The sequence below is a fragment of the Mustela erminea genome, chromosome 4 (genome assembly GCF_009829155.1).
Source record: "Mustela erminea isolate mMusErm1 chromosome 4, mMusErm1.Pri, whole genome shotgun sequence".
In the NCBI taxonomy this organism is placed as follows: Eukaryota; Metazoa; Chordata; class Mammalia; order Carnivora; family Mustelidae; genus Mustela; species Mustela erminea.
The window spans coordinates 56,090,318-56,107,847 of record NC_045617.1 but is presented as its reverse complement, the minus strand read 5'-3'; the positions used below and the strand labels follow the sequence as shown (position 1 = coordinate 56,107,847).

Below are 17,530 nucleotides of genomic sequence, written 5' to 3'. Positions count from 1 at the left end.
TGTTCATTTGTGTGCCTGTCCTGACACCAACACGACCCATTCCACATTCCATAGCTTTTTAATATGTTCAAATCTCTGGCAATGCAAGTTTCATCTTAAGATTTTCTTTAAAAAATGGTGAGTCTCAGCTCTTTATCCTTCTAAATGAACTTTAGAATGTTTTTCAAGAATTCACGTTTGAAAAGAATTGAATTAAATATAAGCATCACTTTGGAAAGCATTGACATCACACAATATTTTGTTTTTTTCCATTTGGAAGACATTTATTCACATCATCTGTGTGACTCTCAATGAACTTTAGTAGTTTTTTCTATATGGGTAGACCCTTCTTTTAAGGTCTTTGCTATGGGTTTTTAATTTTTGTTGCTATTTTTAATAATATCTTTTTCCCATTATATTTTCTAGATGACTGTTATTTGCATAAAGGAAAACCATAAATTCAATTTTTACAGTCACCAGACTATTAAATATGGTCCATCTGTTTGTACACATATTCTGTATGTAAGGACACCAATATGGAGAAAAACACTGTCCTCTGATAACAGTCTTGGGACTGTACAGCATAAACTCAGAGCATAATTCCACATTACTTGAGTGGTTTCTTATTTTTACAAAATATATTTGTATAAATCCATGAAAAGACAGAATCACAGAATATTCTTTTCATCTTCTCAATTTGATTTTAGCTTTTAAACCTAAAAATGTTGGAAGATATATTCTTAAAAAAACAAATGGTTTAAAGGCTAAAATATTCCATATAGTTACTTTAGAATTTATAGGCATTTAGATTTTTTATAAACCTCTCTATTTTATTTCCTCAAATTATTTCCATGCTCAATAGCGATCTCACCAATGATACTTGTGATGGCAAGAAACAGAGATAACCAGAACCAAATTGGTGAATTTTATAAGCAAATCTCCTTTTCCTACAGTGGTATCATTAGTTAAAAAAAATCAAAGATTTCAATAAATCATTTCAAAGGTTCAAATCAAGTTCCCAAGTCAGGAAACAAACAGCTCTAAGTTATTTCTTCTTCCAAAATTGGGCCGAAAGAAAGTGGTTGAGCAGGTTGTGAAATGCTATCAGCATCTTGTAGAGGGATGACTGTCTTCCAGCCTTGCAGATGCTGTGTTTTAGAGAAAAGGAGAGAAATCAGCAGATCTTTGAGTTTTCCTGGGACTAGACTAAACAGATTTTTAAACCAGTTACTTTCAGCTACTTCAGGTGCATGAAAACGGCTCTCAGGCTTTATTGAATTGCAGGTTAATAGACAGGAACTAAATTAGGTCTATAATTTCAGATGTCCTTTTTTAATGACTCATTTTTCTGTCAATAAAATTGACAACAGAGACCAGTACAGTTCCTTAGCCCACTTCTGACCAGTCTTCTTGAGTCATGTGACCCAGTCCAGGGTTGCCAGATATAGGCTGCCCTTCTCTACTGGCCTTTTCACGGAAATAAGATTAGAGAAATGTAGCCTGAGAAAACCCAGGGAGGTCTGCAGCAGACATGAGGGATGGCATCAATCATTCACCAGAAGGTCTCACATACGACATTTTCATTGATAGTGCAGACTTTGTGTATTAAAAGATGAAGTGCATTGCTTTTCTGGTAAAAGTCATCTCCTTTGGCATGGAGCTCCTTATCGACCTCAGAAGCTCCTAAAAGATTCAGATAGCTTATCTCTTTCAGAGACTAAGAATCTCTTAGATGAAATAGGGAAGTTAGGTTTAACCATGAACTGAAGTCACATAAAGAATTTGCAAAATGTGCTCATCACAAGGAAAAAACTCTAGTAATCCTTTTCAAAGGAGGAAAAGATGGATAATCCTCAGCTTTATTCTGACATTTACTCCCCTGATGCCAAAGTTGTCGTTTATTGGATAATGTACTCAGATAGACTGTAGTAATTCAAGATTTAAAGACAGACAACAAAGGGACAGCTATATAAGCTTGCCAATGGAGTCACATTGTGATATGCTAAATAAAAGCTATCTTGATGATAATCCATTTTGCACACACACACACACCGCTCCACTTTTAGAAGAGAAAAATTAAGATGTCTAGAGAGAATTACGAGGTCAAGTACACAGTTTATATCACTAAGATATGAATACATGTTAAGCATCATTAATTTTTTTAATTTAATTAATTTAATTAAATGAAAAGATAAAAGAATATTTTTTCAAACTGATGCTAGCTGTTCAAGAAATAAAAATGACAAATTTATGATAAGATGCTCATTCTCATTCAAAGTAAAAAAAAAAAGAAAAAAAGAAAACATTTTGTATAGATTAAATTGACAATGATATACATTTTTTTAAGTTAAATAACATGCTCACTGACCAGGATATGGGAAACTGGCATTCTCATCTTTTGTTGTTGTGAATATAAGTTGGTAGAAGTTCTATAGAGAGCAATTTGGGCATATCCATCAAAACCACAGATGCAGCCTAATGTTTCAGTAAGTGCTAATTTGAGGAAATGATTCTACTGATATACTCCCACTCATGCAAAATGTTTTTGATAAAGATATTAATTGAAGAATTGCTGGCACTACTAAAACCAAAAACCTTGAAAACAAGTGTGCATCAGTAGAGAGCTATTAAATATATAGCCTTGGCTTTTAGATGTGAACAATGATGTATGACCTCTTAGAAGAAGGATAAGGCAGACAACCAGGTAAAAACTCGTGGGATTCAAGTTTAATGACAAAACCAAAATGCAGAATAATGTGCAAAATACAATTCTATTTCCATGTATAATACAGTTCTATTTCCACGTATAGTCTTATCAGTGCATAGATTAGCTCCAGAGAGATGCATTAAAAAAACAACAAAAGTGGTTACATATGGGGATAAAAATGAGAAAACATTTAAATTTATATCATACACAGATGTTACCCAGAGCAAAAAAAAAAAATAATAATGAAATTAAATGGAGAAAGAAAGAGAAAAAGAAAACATAAAAATTTTGTGTGCAATCAACTCAACATAATAAGTAAAACACTTACTGTATGATAGGCAATATGACTTTATTGGTAATTATTCTATCTGTTTTTATAGGATTTTAGATTTTTAAAGCATTTTCCTAAAGTTGGTGCAGGAGATCTATGTTTGAAAACTTGGACCCATGCTGACTCCTTGCCTAATTGTGAGGAAGTCGTTTTATCTTTTTATACTTTTATGTCTTACTCTTTGTACAATGACTATAAAACTTCTATCTTTCTATCTTTTCAAAACCAAATGTAATGTTGAAAAATAAACCACAGAATGGAATGATTTCTCTTTTTTAGCAAGCATGCTCCCATAGTTCTAAAAATGGTTTCCTTGGAATTCTTAGAGAAGGAGTAGATTATTTTAATGTTATTCTTTTTAATTCAAAGAATTATTTCCCTAAACCTTTCCTTTTTCTTGTGTTTTCTCTGATTTGAGTTAACATATTTTAGCAGCTTCTGTTCTCATTTAGGTTTTTGATGTCAGGCTTTATTTAGCTGCTGCCGCCAATGCAATGGGTTACCCAAACTTTTAACATTGCCAGTCTCATCCTTGAAACTACCATGTGCCTGCCCAGCCTCCCTGAAGTACCTTAGGTACTCTGTTTTCATACAGTTCCAATAATTTTCTTTCAGATTTCCACCAAGCCAGGTTCTTGCTCATACTGTTGTTAGTTTTGCTGAGGCTAGGAGCTGCTGTCAGCTCTGATTAGATTCTACTTCTCAGCTACAAGTATATTGTGGAATGTGCTTCCATAATAAAATTTAGTCTGAAATAGACTGTGTGCTAAAGGTCAAACTAAATTAGCCCTTGGCTTCCCCCTAGATTCTAAATTGATGTGCTAGTTCACAAATCTCCTCTATTTGTTTGCAGAATGGCATAACCTTAGCGGAAAAGAGTTCTGATAATCCACCCAGCTGGCCCCATTATCTTCTGGTGGCTTTACTTGGAATGGTTGGATTCCAGGAGTCTGAAATCCTTGCTGCTCTAAAATTTGATAATCTGGATCAATCCAAGTTCTCTCCTTTCTGGAACCCCCACTGATATATCTTCTTTTAATTGTTTATGCTGTCCTCCTTCCCATTGGTTTCTGTATTGGTTCTACTCTTAGGCTAGTCCTTGATAGACTTATATAATGCTAGTACCACAAGGGAATGGGGGAGCTCTTTAAGTATTGATTTATAGGAGATAACCAAGACCCCAGTGAGATCTCAGACACTAGAGTAGAAGTGAATCTCAACTATGAGGCCTTTATTAAGTACCTATTATTTAGCCTCAAATAGCATTTAATATAGTTGGGGAGATGAGACATGGACACGTGAATAGGCTGTAGAAAATGGTAAATTATGAGTACTGAATAAATGGTACATAAATTCAAACATTTTGGAATTGAATAATCAAAACCCAATCACCTCCAGCTTGGATAAGCATGGAAGACTTCTTGGGCAATTTCAATTGAGTTTTTAAGGATGTGATGGACTCAGGCCATTGAAGTGGGGGAAATACTACTCATGGAAGAGAAGGCATAAATCAAAGATAAAAAAGGAGCAACAAGCAATGAAATAGTTTCAGGGTACAGTAAGAAGACGCAGTAACTGGAATGGAGGTTTATTGAAATGTAGTTCATAGGCCTTGCCATACCCAGAGACCCCTTCTTTCAGAAACTCTCCAGCCATAGCCTCCTGCTTAGGCAAGAAGACCTAGCCTCCCTCCCTTTTTCATAACTCAGGCAAAAGACTCCAAAGTGAGTGAATTACCGCTAGGATAGTGTTCCGGTGTGACAGCCTCTGCCCGGAAGAGGAGAGAGTGCTTTGTTGTTAACTTATGTATACCAGCCACCTTTGGAGTTTGAAGATTGGTCATGTGTTAGCAAAAGGAAGCAAAGACAGCGTGACAGAGTGGCCAAATGGGACATGATCCCTCATTCACTCCCTTAGGTCTCGAGTCTCTTCTCGGCATCTGCAAGAAGGCAGCGGTCCCGGTGGTTCCTATAAGAGACGAGCAGGTTGAAGCTCATGGGGCAGGGCTCTTAACGTCAGGCTCTTAACCTGGGAATTTATGGAAATATCCATAATGCCTCAGCTCCCCCACCCCAGTGGCCAGAGAAACTGGGCTACCATGGGGTGAAGATGAGGAGAGCACAGAGACCATGCTGCCTTTCAACTTACGAGGCTTCTTTCCCAGTTTACAAATTGTGGGACTTAATCCATTTACAAATAGCATTACCTGGAGGAGAGACATGTATCTTTGTCTTTATTTGGAGAGGCAGTATAGCATAGGGGTTAAAAATCCAAAAACCAGTCATCTAAGTATTTAGAATTAAATCCCATTATTAGCTGTTTAGCCCAGGGCAGGTTACCATGTCTCTGGGCCTCCCATTCCACCTCTGAAAACAACCAGGAAGATGGCACTATTTACATCTACCTCACAGGGCTGTCCCAGGAATTCCATAAAGTACTTAGCACAGAGCACAAAGTAAGAACTACATGAGCATTGTTAAATAAACACAGCCTCTTTTTATTTCCATAGATTCCATATAAGTACAGTGGGCACCTCACAGATTTCTGTCCCATCTCAGGCCCCTATGAATTTAGGTAACAGTCATTTCATAATAAATATATGATACGATGGCATAAGGAGTCTTGTCTGGGGACCCTGCTATCAGCATAAATAAAAAAGGTACATTTTTAAAAAGGACTCCAGAATTTCTTTCTTTCCATAACATGGAACAGCAGGGAGAGAAAACTATAGGCCCTCCTGCTGGGACTACAGACCCCATGGCAGGACAGCAGGACGTATTCTCTCCGTGTGCAAGAACACGGCCCATCCGAGTGGCAAGATGGCCAGAGCAGTAACACAGTGGTCAAGTCAACAAAGCCATTTTAAAACCACTTATTATTTGAGGGGCACCTGGGTGTCTAAGTGGAAAAGCCTCTGCCTTCAGCTCAAGTCATGATCCCAGGGTCCTGGGATCAAGCCCCGCATCAGGCTTTCTCTCTGCTCGGGATGGAGCCTGCTTCCCTTCCTCTCTCTCTGCCTGCCTCTCTGCCTACTTGTGATCTCTGCCTGTCAAATACATAAATAAAGTCTTTTTAAAAAGTCACTTATTATTTGAAATTCTCTAAAGCTGAACAAGGACAGCAGTATCTCAAACCCATGCAAGCTGACAGTCACTGCCACGGCATGGCTTGGCTCTGTCCCCACCCTGTAATGGCAGACCATAAGCAGAACAGTGGAACCCTCAATGACAGAAAGAGGGAAGGACTTGAGAGCCCAAGCCAGTGACCAGCAGTTTCCGATGACAAACGGGGCTGACAAAATCTTAGAAGTGCCAGGTTTTCAGACCCATCTGCTTTCCAGTCTCATCGAAACACCCTTGAATCTTGGGGTGAGGTAGGGTGGTTTGTCTTTCTCTCCAAGCCCCCAGCAAGAAGAGTCTTTGCTGACTTTAGACCCACATAAGGCTTTCCTTGGGTTCTCACACACCTAACTTCTCGCAGAGCCTCACTTTTTGAGCATACCTCACCCCATCTGTGCTCTCTAGACACGCTTTGTCTCGGTCTTCACCTTGCTGATCAAAGCAAGATCTTCCTCTCCCTGAAACTGCTCCGTCTTAAAACCTCTTTCCTCTTCTGGTTTCAATTGTCCTCCATCTATTCAAAATACTTGAAAGGACTTCTTCTTCCCAAGCGTCACTTCATCGCAATGTTTCCTTTCTCAGAATTCTGCCGTTGCTCTTCATTGCTTCCTGAATCCCATTAAAATCTGACCATGGGCTTCACTGTCTTCCCGCCATTGGACCCCACATCCTCCCCTATTTTATTCTGACCCCGACTGCCTATCTGCCATCAGGGCACCTTCTGCTGCCATCAGAGAGTGTTACGCATTGTCCTCCCCCTCACCCCTCATCCCTCATGCTGCCTCTTCCCTCTGAATACACCGGCCCCACTCTTGCCCCAACCATGGCTTTAAAAACCCTCAGGATGACGGCTTTCACTCAAAAATTGCTTAGAATTAGCTTTCCCACACAGGAAATCATTTTTCTTCTTCCTCCTCAATTCCTGAGAACCCTGCCATGATACACACAGAGGATGAAGAAGAAGATAATGGTGAGAGTTTGGATAAATAACAGCAACAGCCCACATCTGGGTGGAAGGCTGCCGTCTGCCTACCAGCTCCTCTCACACACACACTCCTAGTGCTCTTGTGATAATCGCTCGTGTTTCATTAGCAGACACCGGGTCCTAAACATCTTTCTTCTTCGTGCCCTCCTACATTTTACATCGTGCTTCACATACATGGAGTGAAAGAAAGCTAGATAGGAAAACTTGAGTTTTTACTGTATGGTTTTAGAAAGTAATTTCTCCTCGAGTCTTTCAGTTTTCTCACTTCAGAGGTTGGGATGTTAAGTAATTGGCTCCCCCTTCCCTCTACCAGGAGAGCTTTGAAGATGAGTGATAGAATTAGGAAAAAGATTCATGTTTACAAAATCACCAAGAGAAGAAGTGGAATTTAAGAGAATTGGAGTCCAAAGGGGCACCCAGACTGATCATGTTCTCCTGTTTCCTTCCTATACGCATTCCAGCATAAAAGATATGATGTAGGCCGAGCTAAAGAAAGAATATGCCAGAACCCTAAAGACTTTATCCTAAAAATCAAGACGCACACTGGCCACTAGTTCTGTTGACCAGGAGGTTTGACAGAAATATCTTTCAATGGTACACAATTAACTGTGCACATAATTCAGGCCCCTGAGGCAACTTCCAACTAAATGTTCATCATTTCTACAGGCATTAAAACCTATTACCTTGAGGAAGAATGTTCTCAGGAAAATAGTCTTGGATTTGCATTACTAAATCAGCACTCTGAAATAATGTTTGCTGTATTTTCATATTTGTTGAGAAATGTTAGTGTTCTGGGTACTGTTTTTTATCCCCTTAACTACTGAATTTCTTCCTCCCTTAATTCTGGCAAATATTTAATATGCAATCCCATGAGATGTCCCTTTTGGAGAACAAAACAATCTTTCAGAGCTGTCAATTATTGCCACTTGGCATTTTGTGCTTTATGTTTTTTTAGAAACTACTTTTTTTTTTTTTTTTTTTTTTTTGGGTAATGTAACTGGACCCAAGGTATATTTAACTGTAATGAGAGCTTCTCATGAATGGAGGAAAGTGAACACATGTAGTAGAGGAAAAAGGAGGAAAGAGGAAAAGGTGATCAACACAAAATGAGCATAGACGTGGTGCCTGATGGAATGCTAGGTATTCTGCTCTAACTACATGGTAAACATTTTATTTTGAAAAATTTGAAAAAAATCCTACAATAAACACATATACACTTCACTTATATTTACTGATTGTTAACATTTTGCCCCATTTGCACACTTTTCTGTGTCTCTACACTTATCTGTATTATCTGTAGATAAGATGAAATGTATATCTGTATTATATTGGATATAGATGGAGAGAAAGGAATTTACACATAGATACATATTTATGTGTGTATATGTAAAAAGACACATTTATTATGTATGTGTGGATGTATATGTGGCATGTAATATATGTTTATATTTATTATATGAGTATATATACATAATGATATATTTTAAAGGAAGTTTGAGACATCATAATACCTCACCTCTAAATACTTCAGCATGAATCTCCCCAGACCATAAAATCTGTACCATTATCACTCTCTTTATTAGTATTATTATTTTTGATGTCTTGGAAATGTCTCAATTATAAGATCACTTATAATTTCTTAATTGTAAAAACACATTTTCTTATAATTTGAAGGGAATACGGGTTGGAGAATAGGAAGTCTGAGAATATCCCTTTCTTCAACAATGTTTCACCTATCTTAATATCCATTGGTGACCCTGGATTGTTTATTACAAAAATAATATTCCCATTTTCCTGATGAGGAAACCAAGCTGCACTTTCTTTATATTAACCAACTCGTGTGTGACTAAGCCAGGTTTTGAAACAAGTCTCCAGACTCATAATCCGCTGCTACCTGGTGTCATGCCACCCCATTAAGTTCATGACGAGATTGATTCCAATTCCCATGCCACAACCCAGAAAATAGCCATTGCCCTTCTCAAGACCCCTGTAAATCCCTCTGGGACTTATACTTTCATAGATACTCTGGGGTCTAGCTTCCTGGCCCTGATGGACTGATGTTTGTTAGTCCACACTAACCCTAATGTTAAGCCCAGTTTCTTCCTTTGATTTCTATACATAAAGGAGCTTCTATGTAGGTAGAAGACTTTATTGAAGGTTTGTAGAGATAGTGAAGAGAAGGACAAGGTTGACTCTGCCTCTCCACTAGGAATCTGGAGTTGGACATTAGACATTCCTGTTCTTAAAAGTTATTTGTCTTGCCTCCATCCTCCTGCCTCACCTACAAAACTTCTCTGTATTTCTCCTGTTATTAACACAGAGATGAACTTCCTTGAATATTTTGATGAAAAATAATTCAGCCATAATTCTGTAACCCCTATAGTTAATTCCACTGTGCCTGCCTTCCAATGTGTATCCAGACTCAGCCAAAGCTTTAAATCACAACCTGGTCAAGATTTGATAAAGCGTTTGGCTTCCACTTCTTTCTCAGACTTTCTGAAGAAAACAGAAGAAGGTAGAAGTGGACTTCTTATTATACAATATCTTGGGAAAATCAATTTATTAATCTAAGGCCCGAAAATAAGGGCAGATCTTAGCTTATATATTTTTAAATTTCCTTGGAGGTAAAACGCTGACTATGGGTCACTGGAAGGAGTGGTAAGAGGTTGGTGGTTTTAGTTGAAACAATGTTGAGGATTGAGTTTCAGATTTACTGTAGCTGGTTTGGGACTATACATGGTGTTAAGTTTTTCCATAGAAGAAAGTGACATTTACGTGTCTAAAAAGAATAAGGGGAAGGGAAACTTTTTATAGTGATATTATGGAGTAAATATAGCTATTTGGGAAGTGATGTCAAACTCAATGAATTATTTTCTGCCTCTGAAAGAATCAAGACAGAATCTTGAAAGGAGAGAGAGATACCAAATATTCCCATGTCAGACCAAAATCTCAACCATGGCCTGATTTACCATAAGAGAGAAAAAAGCCAGTCACGATCATAAGAGAGTTTGCAAAAGTTGGCTTAATTTTGTAAATATTTTTGGAATGTTTTATGAGGTTAGTCATTTTTCAAGCACTGTCTTTTTCTATCACAAAGACTGATACAGGGAAAAATGTCAGAACTTTAGGCAACTTCCATGCACGCTTTCAAATTTGTACACACATCTAAGGAAATTTTTATGGGTATTAAACATTAATGTACTTTATTCAAAGGATATTGCCAAAACGTTCCCCCAAACAGAATCCATTCCCAAAACAACCAGTTTTCCCCAAACAGTCACTTATTCCAGGCTTTTCTTTTATATGTACAACTTTGGGGTAACAGACTGTGAGGCCTCCAGTTTATCTAATGCACAGCCTTTCATTGCTTTGAAATCTAGAAAACGATGTTGATTTCTAGATGCTGTTTTGGGATGAGAGGAAATACTAAAGATTTTCTAATATGTTTCTCCATCAGCTTGTCCCAGCAAAGCAAACAAAATTTGTAAATGGGACAATGCCCCTGGTTCTGTTGGGATAAAACTGAAAGACATCCCTCTGAGATGACAGTACTTTGCTTCCCTGCAACGATTTGATACCATCTGCCCACCTGTCCTCCCCTTCTGGGTCTCCCAGCTCCACATTTCCAACCATCGATTGCTTCTGAGATTTGAAAGAGTTTTCTCCCCTGTGGACAGGCCTGTGCCAGAGTTAATAAAAGTTTCACCATGCTGTGCCTCTCTCTCTCACCATCTCAAGAGTAATAATCAGACAAGAGCTATTTCTAAAAGGAAAAAAGAAAAGCCAAGGAGCATTAAGATAAATTTAAGACACTCATCTTTTGAAGATCTCTCTGCTGAAAGGATTGAGATGAACTGCTCCCCACCTTGGTGTCTTGTTACAATCTCCTGTGGACAGACCTGCTCCGTATTTATTTACATCTGGCTTCTAGAAATTATGTAGACAATACAGAAATGGTGGAAAGAGCATGGTGACAAGTCCAAGGTAGCCAGAAGGATGACTTTGAAAGCCTGGAGGTAATGATGTAAGGAAGTGTCCGTTTATTGGAAGGGGAATTTCAGAAAAGGAAGTAAGAATAGGCAGGATGGAAAAAGCTGGAGAGATGCTGGTTTGCCCTTGGTAACAAAACCCAGATAGCTCTAGGGAACCATAGGCCAGCCATTTATGTTCTAAGAGAAAGTATATTTTCTTTCCAGGAGTAGAAAATAGAACAAATTATGCACATTTCCCACAAATTTAAAAGGAATCCATTAGCTTTGTAAAAAGATTCAGTTTTTTTTAATCATATGATTATCAAATTATGGTGCTGTGATATAACAAATAATATATTGTTCACAATTTTTCTTAAGCTTGGTATGAGTGAGGCATTATAAAGGCACTGCTTGGATTACTCCCAGTTTCTAGATGAGGAAATGAAAGTTAGAAGAAACAAAATAGGGGTGCCTGGGTGGCTCAGTCGGTTAAGTGTCTGACTTCAGCTCAGGTCATGATCCCAGGGTCCTGGACCGAGCCTGGCATCACACTACCTTGTGCTCCCTGCTCAGCAGAGACTCTGCTTCTCACTCTCCTCTGCTCATGCTCTCTCTCTCTCTCTCAAATAAATAAATAAAAATCTTAAAAAAAAAAAAGGAACAAAATAACCTTCCAAAGTGTCCAATTTTACATGAGTAATAACTGGTGGAACCACACAAACCTTCACAACCTACTGAAGACCCTATACACTAAAGCTGGATTAGCCAATAGAAGGACGCCAAAAGAAATATAGAAGAAATACGCCAAAAGAAATATTTGGGGTCTATGGGAAATCGGGGATTATGCAATCCTAATATCCTATCTATGGCTCTACCCGTTCCTCCAAAATGGAGTTCTGGTTCATTTTATTGATGCCACTTTAAGGCCAACCAAATAAAAATGTAGGAATAGGAAAAAAAAAAAAAAAAGATCACCAAGAAAGGGTAGTAAGGATAGATAGAAAGGTAAAGAGACAACCAGCTGTTCTCCCATGGCCATGAATGCATTTGACGAGAAAAGATTGACACAAAGGGGGCGCCTGGGTGGCTCAGTTGGTTAAGCATCTGCCTTTGGCTCAAGTCAGATCCCTGTGGCCTGGTACCAAGGCCTGCCTTAGGCTCACTGCTCAGCGGAGGTCCCTTCTTCCTCTGCTCCCCTCCCCACTTTGTGTTCTCTCTCTTTCAAATAAATAAACAAAATCTTTAAAAAAAAAAAAGAGAGAGAGATTCACACGCAGTGGAGGAAAGGATGACGAGAGATGTTTGCCAAGAAGAAATAGCATTGCGGACTTGCCTGATGGTGAAAATGCTTACTTCGACGAGGCACCAGTTTTGAGGTAGAAAAGAGAACAGGGAGCTCTAACTAAACCACGCTGCCTCAGTCTCCCCAAAGGGAAGGATGTAGGGAACTCCTTGTTGCCATCCACAAGTCACAGAGTTTGACATAGTAATTGGAGCCTTAAAGTGGAAATGCATATGGGGTTCTTAATTGTTTCTAAATCCCTGCTTCATTTAAGCCTTCTGGGGTAAGTAAACACCAGCAACACTTTCCAATCAAACTGGCAAATATTTTATCTTTCTGTTTGCTTCCAGTCAACAATTTGTCTTCAATATTTCAGCTGGATCAGTGTTCAGAAATGGGACTTTGGAGAATCAAGGCCTTTCACCTTGCATTAATTCCTCTGCCTGCCCAATAACAGAAATAGCTGTGCACTGCTCAGGAGTCTCACTGCAGATAAATTAGCTAATGTCTGTGGGGGATAATGAAGATTAAAGTGGTGCGTGTACATAATTGTCATGAATAATGAACACATTAGCTATACGTCGTTACTTCAAACACATGTATTACAGCTTATCGATTAGGGAACCTGTGACATTTTACTAGGTGATGGCTCAACTTAAAAGGAGACCCTTTTGAAAAATGATCTACTGACTTTAAATAAGATTTTAAAATAATTTTTCTATTTCAAACCATTAACTGTTTATTTAGGATCCCATCTTATACAGTCATTCTTTATTGGCCAAGTCGTTTTGAGCATTTCATAAAAGGATTTCAAATAGGGCCAGATTTTTTTTTTTTTTTTCTGACCTAGTTGCTAAGGGCCCTTCTTGAAAAAATTTTCAGAGAATTGGAAAACATAGTAAGAAAAAAATAAGTAGAACTGAATTATGACCTCCTACCCACTTGTCGGACTTCCTAAGTCCTCCTGTTGCTGTCACTTAGCCCAGCCCCTGGTGTGACCCACGTGACGTGCTTCTCCCAGCTGTGCCCTCTACTTAACTGTCCAATCCACCCCTATTCTGATATCTGGATCCACGATGAATCTTTTAGATTTTGGTAGTGGTTTATGTGACCAAGCAATCATCTATGGTAACAGATTCTAGAATAACTACAGGTAAGTAACATCTTCATCTTTTCACGTGGGACCCCCCTTATCACGTGATATCTGTACTCTAAGGTCCGCGTGCATCACAGAGATTGTTGGCCTGGTCCCTGTCCTCTTGGTGTCGACTCTGTGACCCCTGCACTCTCATCACTCCAGGAATTCTCTAGGCTCACCTCCAACCCTCCCCTGGGGCTTCTTTGGCCCTTTATTTATTGTGCAAACTGTAAATCTGTTATGACATGTCCCTTGCCACTTCCACTGGACGAATTTCTTTACTAGAAAGAATTTTAAACTAATCTGCTCTCTGTGGCTGCCAGTTGGGGATTTTATGATTCTCAGAGACAGAGCCACAAAGGAGAAAGCCAGTGAGAAAGAGAAACTAGAGTTGTTCATGTTTGAACAAAATCCTAGAATAAGAACGCTTTCCAAATGTGCACAGAGTTTCTGCTGCATCTGTGTGTCCAACACGCAGCAAGGGGTTGCATGTTCTGCTTATCTTGGGGACCACAAGGCATGTTAAAAATGGTTCCAGATCTTGCCACCATTCCCCACTAATATTGGCGATGCCAGCACTGTCTGGCAAGGCAGGAGTCCTCGTGGAGAAGGAGATAGAATGTCTACAGAAGGCAAGCTGAAAGATCTGTCTCTTAGACACTGCCACTGGCCGTCTCCAAACTCAGGGCTGAGTTTGGAGCATTGGAGAGAAAGGTGAGGGAAACGAGCTGGCAATTATGTATATGGGATTCATGGAGAAGCAAAAAAATTTCTAAAGAAAGTCTTTGGCTGAGAGGGAACATGTGAAAAGACTGTTTCTTTATCTTGGTGTTAAATGAACTTCTTAAAGCTGAAATTTTTAGCTTGGCTTCTGTGGAACTCCTTACGGTTCATGGTGGGGGGGTAGGGAGGGTTCAAGGGAGAATTCTGCAGTTGGACACAGAGTCATGTGGTGTGTACTGGGTAAGGAGAAAATTTCAAGGATAGAGTTCTTAAATGTTCTCAGAGTATCAAAGGATAGTTCATGACCTCAAAACATGTATAAAATTGAATAAAAATTACACATGTAGCAAATTACCCTATGGAAATACTACACCTAAGTATTGTTTCATAGAGGTATGATAAGGATGATCAATGTAAACAAGAGACACTATTTACTTATTGTTATCGTTATTTATTGCTCCTTTTTGATGCACAAACCCAGTGGCAGCAGGGTACCTCATGGAAGGCAGTGTAGGTCATAGGATTAACAGGCCTCTGGGATCCTAGGGAGTCACGGCAACTCTCTAAGCCTCTTTTTCAACTTTAAATTGGGATTAGTTCTTGTGATATTTCAAGTGACCTTTCAACTCTGAACTTCTACCGCACAGACCTTTCCCATACTATGATTTAAATGTTTGTGCTCAAGTATATACATTAAATGCAAACTTTTAAAATAAAAAAGAAAAATTAGGTTAAAAATCCCAAGCTCTTGCATTCTCTTAAAGCCTCTCCAAAAATTATGGCACTTTGACGTCAAAAACCACCTTGTAATATCGACAGAATTTGGCCTGAAGCACTAGTTGCGTAGGGTTTGGTGGCAGTCATTGAAAAGAGAATTATAGTTTTGGGGATGCCTAATTTATGAATGACTAAACACTGGCAATAGTTCTTAACCTTTAGTCTACATTAGAATTACCTGGAAGGCTTGTTAAGATACAGATTTCACGGCACCAAACCCAGAATTTCTGGTTCAGTACATTGTTAGTGTAGAGTGTGTGAAATTGTGTTTCTCACATGTTCCCAGGTGACGCTGATGTTCTTGGTCCATAGACAGCCGGCCCTTTCTTTACCTCTGCTCTACCCTAATCTCCACACTAGGAGGTGGTCTGGACCTAGGAACAACCTATTTTGATAGTCACAAAGGAGGCTTAGATATGTTTTTGTGGGTTTTTTTTTTTTCCTTAAGTCTCTGAGAGAAGAGAAAAGATGTTTAGAAATTCATAATTATTTTCAGAAAACTTTGCTCCTTACATCCAGGTATAAATTTATTCTTAAACTAGCAGTTTCATTGACTTATTCTGACCTCTAGGTGGCAGCAGCTGTAATCGCTCTCATTTCCCCAAAGAGAAGAAAGGAGCACTTCGCAGGTTTAAGAGAGAGAGGGAGGGGGGGAGAGAGACTAACAGCGCTGAGCCTCAGGTCTTGGCCAGGCAGAAGCAGAGGCCAACGTTCCTGTCATGGCTCCAGAGGCATGAAATGAATAACGTCCCGGGAATCCTGGGGGACAGACAGCACGGGCTTACTGGAACGTCCTTGCTGTCACCTACTCATGACGACTCACTCAAAGTCAATTTGGGATTTTGGGTTTGTTGTCCTTCCTGGGCTTGAACCTAGTATTTTCTCAGTACCTGTGTTTTAATTCCACGGAAGATACTGCTGTGTCTGAGGAACCAGAAATGAGATGAGCAAGAGAGACTAAAGGCCGGCCTGAGCTCCAGTTCTACTATGTAACCTTCCTGAACTCCTATTTCCTTGTTAGTCAAGGGGGAACTAAGTGAATTGTCACAAGCCCTTGAAGAAGCTATGCAGTTTCTTTCACTGCCCATTGCCTGTAGGTAAATCTTCATTAACCCTGTGCTCTATCCCCCACTTTCAAAGGTCACGTATAGATCAGAACTGTTTAGATGACACATAAGTGAAATTTGTCAACTTTTATTGATCATACAAACTCTACTTTCTACATAGTTAAATAAAACCTTTGTATTAATATTTTTAGACACACTGCTAAGTCTTAGTAAAACTCTTCTTAAATTTTCAATCAGTAAGTAGGACTTATCTAGGAAGTGTTTGGTGAGCCTACTAGGTTTAAGATATTATCCTAGACCCGAGAGGGCCAGGGTTCTCTGAGCAGCATCAGCAGCAACAGCAGCACTTGGGAACTTTTAGAAATGTAGATTCTTGGGCCCCTTCCCTGAACTGCGGAGTCCAAAACTCCAGGGTGGGGTCAGCAGTCTGTGTTTTAACCAGATGCCCAGGTAGTTCTGCTGCTTCCTGAAGTTTGAGAACCCCTGCCTGTGGGAAATTCAAGAAAGTATGAAACAAGCTGGTGCAGTGGAGATCAGACTCCAACTAGCTGCACACAAGGTGCTATGTAACAGCTGAGTGTGATAGAACTTGGGAGTTCCATGCAGAAATAGGGCACTTTAAGATAGAGTATTAATAGAGGTATTCATAGGGAGGGTATAGTAATACAGTAAGGAGTAAAGGATCTTAAAATATAGAGCAAGGGAGAAGGACAAAATAAGCTGCAGGAAGAGTCTGAGCTAAGTTTTGGAAGGAGGTTCATGATTAATTCAGAGAAACTCTGGGTGTTGAATCGGAAGAGGCAGAAAAGCATTACCTCATGGAGAATTTGGAACACTGTGCTAGAATTTACTTGCAAGACAGTGGGAAGCCACTGCAGGCATTTGGGAGAAAGTTACTCTAGCTGATCTTTATTTTAGAAAAATAACTCTAGAAGTAAGGTGAGGGATTTGGCGTACGAGTTTAGAGGCAGACAATGATGTGTTGGAGCTCTTCTATGGGTGACTCTGAGTCCTAATTTAAGATTGCCAGTGTGCCTTAAAAACTGCAGCATTGCATTAAGGATGACAAGGTTTGTTTAAATGAGAAATGCTACCAGTTACATTGCATTCTGATACATACCATGCAGTTACATAAATCTACATCATTTGGTTAAATTAACAGTTGTTTATTTGAATGCTTTAGCATTACAAAACAAATAATATGAAGTAAGATAGCATTTCTCTTCCCTAGCTTCCCTGTCATGCTAAAATATGATTTCAAGTTAGTAGTCTTGTGCTTATGTGTCACCCTAACTTCTTCTTTCCTGATAAGATGACCTGACCTTTCCTGTTTACCAGTCCATCTGGCATGTTGGTCAGTTCCTTCTACCCTTCATGAGATGGTTCCCATTCAGAATCTCCCTACTATTTATAACACTCAAGCTTCTCCAGATAGTTCATTCTATACATCA

The 17,530-nt window shown here is 39.2% G+C and overlaps 1 long non-coding RNA gene across 1 annotated transcript in view; it reads right to left on the bottom strand.

Moving 5' to 3' along the window:
* Positions 1 to 250: 250 nt before the first annotated feature.
* The window catches only part of LOC116588367, a 249,992-nt gene continuing 232,712 nt past the window's right edge, over positions 251 to 17,530 (bottom strand). Inside the window, exon 4 of the long non-coding RNA XR_004284916.1 lies at positions 251 to 1,127. This is a non-coding gene — a long non-coding RNA (uncharacterized LOC116588367). The remainder of the gene's footprint in view (positions 1,128 to 17,530) is intronic.